This window comes from Euprymna scolopes, chromosome 2, assembly GCF_053919585.1.
Source record: "Euprymna scolopes isolate OS-2025 chromosome 2, ASM5391958v1, whole genome shotgun sequence".
In the NCBI taxonomy this organism is placed as follows: domain Eukaryota; kingdom Metazoa; phylum Mollusca; class Cephalopoda; order Sepiida; family Sepiolidae; genus Euprymna; species Euprymna scolopes.
The window spans coordinates 65,444,724-65,455,675 of record NC_136483.1 but is presented as its reverse complement, the minus strand read 5'-3'; positions in this window follow the sequence as shown (position 1 = coordinate 65,455,675).

The window sequence follows — 10,952 nt, the reverse complement described above, 5'->3', positions numbered from 1 at the left end:
CATCAGGCTTATGAATCCTAGCGTGGATGAAACGCAGAATATTCTGTGTAGCTTAATTGCCATATATATTTTATAACTTATTACATAGCTCTACCTACGTATTAAGCACTGTTGAAGTAAATACTTAAAGGTTACGCATAAATTTATACTTTCGTATATCAATTTATGTGATTAAATTAAGTAATCATATCTATATCTCTCTCTCTCTCTCTTTCTCTCTCTCTCTCTCTCTCTCTCTCTCTCTCTATATATATATATATATATATATATATATATATATATATATATATATATTTAAAGTGATGGTTGTGTAGTTTCAACGAGAGAAAAAATGTATATTTAAAAGAGTGTAGCCATCAACAAGTGTGGGTTTTTTTTAAAAGGTTTTCATCATATTTTTATTTTAAAATATTTTTATAACGCGTTTCGAGCTTAGGGTGTGCTCTCTTCAGATATTTTCGTTAAAAGTTTTTCTTTAAAATGGGAGTTTGTAGAATTATCTCCGCTGATATTAAATATGTTTTTCAGAGTGATGTTCAGACATTCTGTTGTTGTTGGTGTTCAGACATTCTGTCTCCAACTGTAAGTGTTCACAGTGTCCGGTCAAAGTTATTTTCAAAGAGTGTTTTTTAGTCCATATGGTGAAGGTTTTTATGGGTTTTTTAGGGTTCTTTTTAAAGACTTTCTTTCCCCATGTATAGCATACACTCACACACAATCACACACGCATACATATACATTCATGTACATGTACACATGCACACGCACACGTACGCAGGCACACACACATACACACACGTACATACATAGAAATATATGTAGGAGCATACATATATACATGTATATATACCCACCTACACACTCACACACGTACTCGCATACATCCACCGCTAACAATTATTTTTATTTTTATATATATATATATTTTTTTTTTCCCCAACCAAAACACGCATGTATACATGCGCTTAATCATTCAGACATACGTACACGTACCCACACACACACAAGTAAGATGGAGAATAGGTAGAAGATACATATACATACACATACACGCACATACACACACATATGTACACACATATATGTATGTGCACATACACTCACAAACATCCACATACTATGTGGGCACACACACATGCACACACAGAGAAATATGCAGATGCTCACACATACGCGTATATCCATATCCACACGAACATATTTACCCACTCATACATGTGCATACATATGTATATATATACATATACCCACACATACATACGGATGTGTATACACTCATCCACCCATATATATATATATATGGGCACACGCACTCACAATCACACACACACATACATATTCATACATCCCACCTTATGTATATATTGGTTGAAGTTTCTTTTCCAATCCAAGCACATATGCATACATGGATTCGGTCACCCAAACATAAGTGCACGTATACACACAAACAAGATGTAGCATAGATAACAGATGATATATACATATACACACACGCATACACAATCATACGTGCACACCCACGCACACACACATATACACACGCACACACGCGCGCACATACCCATACATACGTTTAATTTCTAGTTGTTTGTTTAGTTAAGAGAAATGGTACTGAACTGGGTATGGGCGCGCGCACCCGCGAAAGTGTGCGTGTGCCTTATTGTGCTTTTTTTGTTATTTCGTGTGTGAGGGTGCACACCTACACAAGCATGCATGCGTGTAAGTGTATTTTGTGTTTTGCCTATTTATGTGTATAATTATGGAGAGATGTTTAAGGCGGGGTTAAACTTTGCTATGAAATTTTTTTCTTGTGTTAGCAAGTAGAAGTAGTTGTCAGTTTGGAAGATGGGCATTATCTCGAATCTGCCTCCACTGCATGCGTGTATATGTTGTGATACATGTAGGTGTCTATTTTCCGCGATTTTGATGTTGGATCGGTGTAGGGCTACTCTATTACTAAGGTTTTTTGTAGCGCCTATGTAGGATTTATCGCATGCTGGACATTTTATTACATAGATCACGTTTTTTGAGGTGCAATCTAGTTTTTTTTTAATTTTGAATGTTTGTATGGGGTTCGTAAATGTGTATGTGTTTCCCTCTAATATTATGTTGCAGACTCCACATCGTTGTTTGTTGCATTTTGTGACTCCTTTTGTTGCGTCTTGATTGAGTTTGGATGAGGTAAGAATGCGTTTTAGGTTTTTGGGTTGGCGTTTGCTTTTTATTATTTTTGTTGTGTATGCGTGTGTGTATATGTATATATCATCTGTTATCTATGCTACATCTTGTTTGTGTGTATACGTGCACTTATGTTTGGGTGACCGAATCCATGTATGCATATGTGCTTGGATTGGAAAAGAAACTTCAACTAATATATACATAAGGTGGGATGTATGAATATGTATGTGTGTGTGTGATTGTGAGTGCGTGTGCCCATATATATATATATATGGGTGGATGAGTGTATACACATCCGTATGTATGTGTGGGTATATGTATATATATACATATGTATGCACATGTATGAGTGGGTAAATGTGTTCGTGTGGATATGGATATACGCGTATGTGTGAGCCCCTGCATATGTCTGTGTGTGTGCATGTGTGTGTGCCCACATAGTATGTGGATGTTTGTGAGTGTATGTGCACATACATATATGTGTGTACATATGTGTGTGTATGCGCGTGTATATGTATGTATATGTATCTTCTACCTATTCTCCATCTTACTTGTGTGTGTGTGGGTACGTGTACGTATGTCTGAATGATTAAGCGCATGTATACATGCGTGTTTTGGTTGGGAAAAAATATATATATATATGTATATATATATATATATATATATATATATATAAAATAATAAAAAATAAAAATAATTGTTAGCGGTGGATGTATGCGAGTACGTGTGTGAGTGTGTAGGTGGGTATGTATACATGTATATATGTATGCTCCTACATATATTTCTATGTATGTACGTGTGTGTATGTGTGTGTGCCTGCGTACGTGTGCGTGTGCATGTGTACATGTACATGAATGTATATGTATGCGTGTGTGATTGTGTGTGAGTGTATGCTATACATGGGGAAAGAAAGTCTTTAAAAAGAACCCTAAAAAAACATAAAAACCTTCACCATATGGACTAAAAAACACTCTTTGAAAATAACTTTGACCGGACACTGTGAACACTTACAGTTGGAGACAGAATGTCTGAACACCACCAACAACAGAATGTCTGAACATCACTCTGAAAAACATATTTAATATCAGCGGAGATAATTCTACAAACTCCCATTTTAAAGAAAAACTTTTAACGAAAATATCTGAAGAGAGCACACCCTAAGCTCGAAACGCGTTATAAAAATATTTTAAAATAAAAATATGATGAAAACCTTTTAAAAAAACCCACACTTGTTGATGGCTACACTCTTTTAAATATATATATATATATATATATATATATATATATACACACACACACAAGTACAAGAATTAAGGTCCTGGATCTGACCTTAAACTATATCCTGTGGCGAGGCCCCAGCTTGCGAGGTTTGGAGAGTGTGGAGCAACCCTTTAATTGCCATTGCTCCCAGGTCCACTCTGACCCGAACTGGTAGTACCTGTTAGGGTCCCAACTATGTGTTAAATAGAAACCGACTTGAAAACAACAAATATATTCTATTAAAAAGTCTTTCTTCAAAATTTTTGGATTCGGTATTAAATAACCTGAAAAGGGTTGATATGCCGTAAAACCAACTAACCAACCAACCAACCAACCAACCAACCAACCAACCAACCAACCAACAAGAATTAAAAAAAATATATATGTTGAAAAACACTTTAACAATAGTAAAAACATTTATCTTTCGGAAAGGAGATACAGATAAAATGGATTGCCCTTAATCCGCGAAGACTCGAAATACTTTCCTTCTCACCAGAAGAGTGAAGTTAGCAAAATACGGAATAAGATTTTGCTTGTAAAGCATTTAATGAAACCGCGAGATCATACTAGCGTAAAAATGAAACACAGTGAAAAGCAGAGGGTATGGGGTAAAAATGAAAAATAATTTCACGTGAATGGATGTTCAAATCAATGACGAGTGAAAAATCCAAAGACGAAGGCTGTAAATGACAAAGTTCTCTCTCTCTTTCCTCTGATCTTGAGCGCGTGGGACAATGGTGGAAGAGGTGGTTGGTCACTTTTAATGCATCTAAAACCAAGCTTCTATCTTTACATCATCAACGCTTTGATCCCCATCTGGCATCAATTGAAATGGATGGCTTTCGTCTTGGGGAGGTTCTATGTTTTGACAAGTTTCTGGGTTTGACCTTTACTCCTGATCTGAAATGGAACACGTACATCAAATCTGTTGCCAGGGACGCTGGGAAAATGGTGGGATCCTTCTAGCGCTCCTGAAGATATCTCACTACTAATACAATTCTCTATCTGTATAAAAGCCAAGTACGTTCAAGGATGGAGTACTGCTGCCATATCTGGGCAGGAGCTGCTAAAAACAGCCTATCCTGCCTTGACAAAGTACAAAATAGACTTTGTGGTTTAGTAGGGGATGCCCCTTTCTCTTCCCTGCAACCTCTCTCCCACAGAAGAGACGTTGCGAGCCTGTCTGTTTTATCGTTATTTCCATGGCAGGTGCTCGTCTGAGCTCCAATCCCTCGTCTCCCCCCTCGCCAATCTTTCACGAGGAACACCCGTCTGGCTGAAACTACTGTCAATAATTTTCCCCACTCTTTATCTGTGCCTAAATCCAAACGTAGATTCCATGAGCAAAGCTTCTTTCTTAGAACTGCACGCCAGTGGAACTCTCTGCCGCTTGCCTGTTTCCCACCTGACTACAACTTGGACGTCTTCAAGTCCAACATAAACAAACTCCTGACAAACCGCCCCTTAAGTACTAAAACTATCAAAACCCCCAATACTAATGATTGCTACAATCCTATCTCATTGATTACTGTACACGCAATAACCCTTATCCCTGAGTGGCCTTCGGGCCTTGATAAGTGGTGACCCCCATGTAAAACAAAAAACAAAAAAAAACACACACAAATTGTCAGTAAAAGTAAAGAATCCAAACGTAAAAAAAATCCAGATATTTCGTTAATGGAAGATGTTCCGAAGTAATCCAAAAAGGTAGAATTCTGTGTAATTAATTACAAATAGCTTCAAGGAGGAAAGATGAGTCCGAAGTATTTTTATAAAAAGAATGAGAAACTGTCGGGAGAGCGACGAAATAGAGAGTCGAGGCAAATAAACTAAAACTAAAGGGAATAAAAATCAAGGGTGACTGAACTCTTTTTAGAACAGAAAAGACAATGTCACAATGACCGAGACAAATGGCGTTATTGTAATACAATTTTCAGGACAGAAATGGGGTCAAAATGACCTAGAAAGATAATGACGTTATGATGAAATTATCAGCAAATGTCACAGGATTATATTGAATGTATTTGGTAGTTATAATTAATATTGCTTCTAAGTTATGAAGATGTAGCTATCTAATAAATTGGAAGATGTATTTAATGAATCAATAGGGACTTATTAAATAAAAGTTAGCATATAAATTATGTGATGGAGAGAGGGAAAGTACAAAATTTAAAGTTGTAATAGATTTTAAAAGTTAAAAGTGGAAAAAGCGACAGCTAGGAGGGTTGACTGGCACCCACATACTCTGCTATAACACATAAACTAAAAACTGCACACATCTGCATATACATAAGTACATGCACATACATATATACATACAATCATATAAGCACACACATATACAAGAAAATAAATGCATAGGTACACATTTACTCACATGCATATACATTCTAACAGAGTCTGCAGGTGTTAAGTAAGTTAAACTGGGAGGAGAGAAGGACCTAAAAATATTACATATAAAGTGCTAAGAAAGTGCGTAAAAGAGATCTATAATTTTATGGAATTATTTATCTAAGAGGTTAATGTTAAAGCTATGTAATTGCAAATTAGCCATATTTAAATTTGGACTTATGTTTGCAATGGGAGATTAGTTCACTTTTAGTATTTATTGCACTGCTACATTTGGGGAAATAATTATTGTTATAGCTTCGGATGTGCAGAGCTTGGAGCTTTTTTCAGGATAGCTCATTTAATTGGGAAAGGAGTTTTATTAGACTTGAGTTTTTAATTAAAGTGGTTAGAGAAATTCCTTGATTATTATTAGAATTTTGGTTGTTTAAAAAGATGTGTGGTTAGATATTCTTGTCTTTATTAAAGTTGAAGTAGCGCCGATATGTGAGTGTGTTTTACTAGGTGCTTGGGGCCTGTTATTAATTTGTTGATTTGTACTGGGGTTTTATGTGGGGAGATGGTTCATTGTGGTCGAATCAATAAGTGCTGGGATATTGTTTTCAGAGGAATTATGTGTTATTAGTGTTAGATGATTGTAAGGAGAATTATTATTATTATTTTATTATTATCATTTTATTATTATTATTATCATTATTATTATATTATTATTATTTTATTATTATTATTATTTTATTATTATTATTATTATTATTATTTTATTATTATTATTATTTTATTATTATTATTATATTATTATTATTATTATTATTATTATTATTATTATTATTATTATTATTATGGTGTTAATGCACTTATGATCCTCGCAGTTTTTAATCGTATTTCCAAGTTTAATTAAAGTTTTATGATATATTTTTTTTATTCAATTGTAAGGTTAAAGTACAGAATAGGTACAAAACACTCTTCCCTCCCCATGTTAAGAATGGCCTTTTAAATGATAACGTTATTATTTCAGCACGGATCAATAAGCGGCACTAGTACCATTATTATTATTATTATTAGTAGTAGTAGTACTAGCAGTAGTAGTAGTAGTAGTAGTAGTAGGATTGGTGATAGGCAGACTGACTTATTCGCTTATTGGATGAGTGATTCTATCAGATGGTTGATGGAGGAATGAACTTAATGGCAGAATATTTGTGTCGATTGTGGGGGAGTTACGGGGTAGCTTATATATATGTAATATGTGTATGTGTGTGTGTGTGTATGTGTGTAGATCGAACTGGCACGTACTCATTTGAGCTTCAATTTATGTTACCCCTACGCCAAACTTTCACAAACAGCACTCGTCTGGCTACAATCACTACCAAAAATTTTCCCTAATCTCTATATGTACCTAAGTCTGAACGCAGATTCAATGAACTTTCCTAGAACTGCCTTTCTATGAAACTCGGTTCCGCTGGCATGTTTTCCAACCGACTACAACATAGTCGTTTTTAAGTCCAATGTAAACAAGCTTTTGATGTATCGACTCCTTAAATAATCATATTCTACCCAATTTCCACCATTAACGATCACATAAGCTGCCGTCTCAGTGACCATCTCACACGCAATAACCCTTATCCTCGAGTGGCCTTCGAGCTTTGATAAACGGTATAAAAAAGTTGCCAAAAACAAATATATCACAAATAAATATTATCAAAGGCAAGATAAGTTATTCTTTTACTTCGTTGGGTAGTTGGATGATTTTTATTTCTTTTTTTTTTAATTACTTTGAAACGTTTATTCTGTTCGAAAAACAAGTAGTATACAGCGTAACGTGAGCACAAGAAAAAACGGCCGCGATTTGACTCTTACATCTCTGCAGTTTCAATGATGACTTAAAAATAAAACATACTGTTAGATCAATAACCAATAAATAAATATCACGGTAACAGTTATTGGCTGGGTTTCTAACGGTATTTTGTTTTACTTTTTTTCTTGTTCTCATGTAACTCTAGACACTACTTGTTTTTCAACCCGAATAAACGCTTAAAAGTAAGTACAAATGCTAAAAACTTATCCAACCAGATAGAAGAGTAACTTATCTTGTCTTTCATAACATTAATTTATATATCACTAAATTTTCGTACTTCTGTCTATTGTAAAACAAACAAGTTTATTCAAACGGTCCTCCTACTATTAAATCGCTTACTTTCAGCCCATTTCCATTCTATTACCACTTCCAGTCTGGCAAATCACAAACCTCTGTTTCCTCAATCGAAACCGGTCAAGCTGTCTGTCGCCAGTTAAAAACCAGTTGGTTCGTCGAGTAGGAATGCAGTCGTCGACATTTGACGAGTCAATTAGTGCACGATTAGACATGAAGAACTGGAACGCAGAAAATGAATGCACAACGCGGCAGGAGGAAATGAGGAATATAGATCACTTCCTATCTAGCCTCCCCCATCATCAATAGTAACAACCTCACAAAAAAAAAAAAAAAAAGAACACACACAAAAAAAAAAAACGAACACGCAAACGACAAAATGCCGAGAAAGATTGGCAAAGCAAAGGAAAGAATCTGCTAAAATGAAAAAAAAAAAAAGACTAAGAATTCAATTCTGCGAGTCAAACTCGGAAGAAACTAATAAAAAAATCCTTAGAATCAGGCAAATAACAAAATAAAATAAAAGCGCTTGATATGATATATTTCCTCTATAAAACAACCAAACCAAACACCGTGAATTAATATTTAAAGATATAAAGAACTTGAAGCATAAAACACTTTTTTCCAAAATTACTGGATTCGGGATTAAATAACTAGAAAAGAGTTGATATGCCGTAAAAAATAGAAATGCGCATACATTTTAGCATTAGTTCAAACAGTCATTTTTTAGAACTAAATTTTCCTCGCATTAAAAACCGACCTTGTGTCTAACTTTGCGGTTAGGAAAGTAAATGAAGGAGATATCATATTCGTTTGTTTGGAACATTTTTTTTGAAAGATTAAATCGTAAACCGCGCAGATTAAATAGACGTATCTCAAGATTCTTGAATGTTGTTTTTCTTTTGCTTTAGCTCTTGACAATTCTATTTCAATCGTAGTATTGGATTTCATGTCGAAAAGATATACACTATTTTTCAAACGATCTAACAAGTTTATTTGTTTCTCAGTGAAATTCTGCCTTTTTGTTTTTACTTTTCTTGAAGAGAATGAAGGCGCTTCCAATGACCTACAATTTCTTTTCTAAAGACAAATAGGATGTGCCCCTCCTCTTATAGATATTTGGGACAACCACGATTCCCATCCAAGTTGATAGAAAAATATTTCTTTGTAGTCAGCAAATCCCTGTTTGTCAAAGATCTTGAAACTTGAACCGTCGCCCTCCTCATTTTTAACTACACTTTTTTCAATTGATAGTGTCTGAGGAGAATAAAAAATGGACCTTCTTTACTTTTTGCAGCCTCGTAACTCTTGCTTCCCTTATTTTGTCCTTTAGTTCTCACATTCTGTGGGCGATCTTTCTGACAAAGGGGTAATAATTACTGTTTCCATAGCTTTGAATCTATGCATCTAACACATCGTTGGGTAGTTTTTGACCTTAAGGCGTTATTTTCTTTTTAGCTCCTTACATCGAGTGGCTTTGCACCTTATCTGGAGCGATTTCAACAAACAAATTTACATTTCTACTTTTTTTTTTACTCAAGGATCACCACTTACTAACGCCGAAGATTATTCTAGCATAAATGTTAATGGGATAGAATGATAGCTAGTTCAAAGAAGAACTCCATAAAAGCACTGACGATGCTTAATGCAATACTCTTTTTGATTACTTGCGAGGAAGGTATATAACATAATACTGTTCTCTTTTGTTAGAAAGACGTTGTAAATAACGATAGAGATCATACCCACTGGATTTCAAAGTCAATTTTGAACTTGTCCATGAAACAAAAATGGTCCAAGTAGAGCTTTCCCGATGTAGCGGTGGTACTCAATCTTAAAGCATACGTTACAACAATAATCACTTCTCTATCCTTATTTTCATGTCAAATGCTCGACTGAGCTTTAATATATTAACCCTCCTGCAAAGCATTCACAATAAATACTTGCCTAGCTACATCAACGGTCAACAATTTCTCTCACTTTCTGTCCGTACCTTACTCTAAACGCAAATTCCAGGAACAAAGTTTCTTTCCTGCCCGACTGTGGAACTCTGTACTGTGGGCCTGTGTTCCAGCTGACAACAACATGGTCGTTTTTAAGTTCAATATAAACAAGTTCTTGTTGAGCCGTCCCCTTAAATAATCAAATTCTATATAGATAGATAGATAAAGAATTGCATCGGGAGTTATTTTTTTTATATCGTTGGTAATTTTGGAGCGGTGGAATGACCCAAAAAATTTTCAAGAAGCGACAGCTATAAACTGAATGCAAGTCTTTCATTTTCTATCTATCTATCTATCTATCTATCTATCTATCTATCTATCTATCCAAAGATTGGAGCTCAATCGGACAACTTTCATGGAAATATCAACTGAATATATATATATATATATATATATATATATATATATATATATATATATATAGTAATTTATAAAATATATATGGCGATTAACCTACACTGAATATTCGGCGTTTCATCCACTCTAGGGTTCGTCAGGCTTATGCGCGAATTCTGTGGTTGTTTCTCGTTTTTATATGGCCCTCTTCTGTTGAGGATTTTAGTTAGCCAATCGGCTTTCTAGTATCCACCGCGCTCCTTCCTATCAGCCAATGGGCATGCATTTTATCGAACAAAGGATCTGTTTTAGAACTAGGTTAGTGGTTTAAGGCAGACCTTTTCATTTTTTTATATATAAATATACATATGTGTACATACATATATGCATATATATATACATATATATATATATATATACATACATATATGTGTGATCGTTTATGTATATTCATGTTTATTTAATATATCTATTTGTTTATTTTCTATTGTTTTTGTTAGTTTTAAAGCTATTTTGTATCGCTATCCTAGAGTAAGTTTTATTTTGTGAACACAGTTATTTGCTATTTCTCTTCTACAATTTAATAGATTTTGGGGTTCTTTAAAGTACATGATAGCAAATTTTTCATGAAGGCATAATTTACATGGGTCGTCTAAATGCCTACACGTGGTAGCTTATCTTAT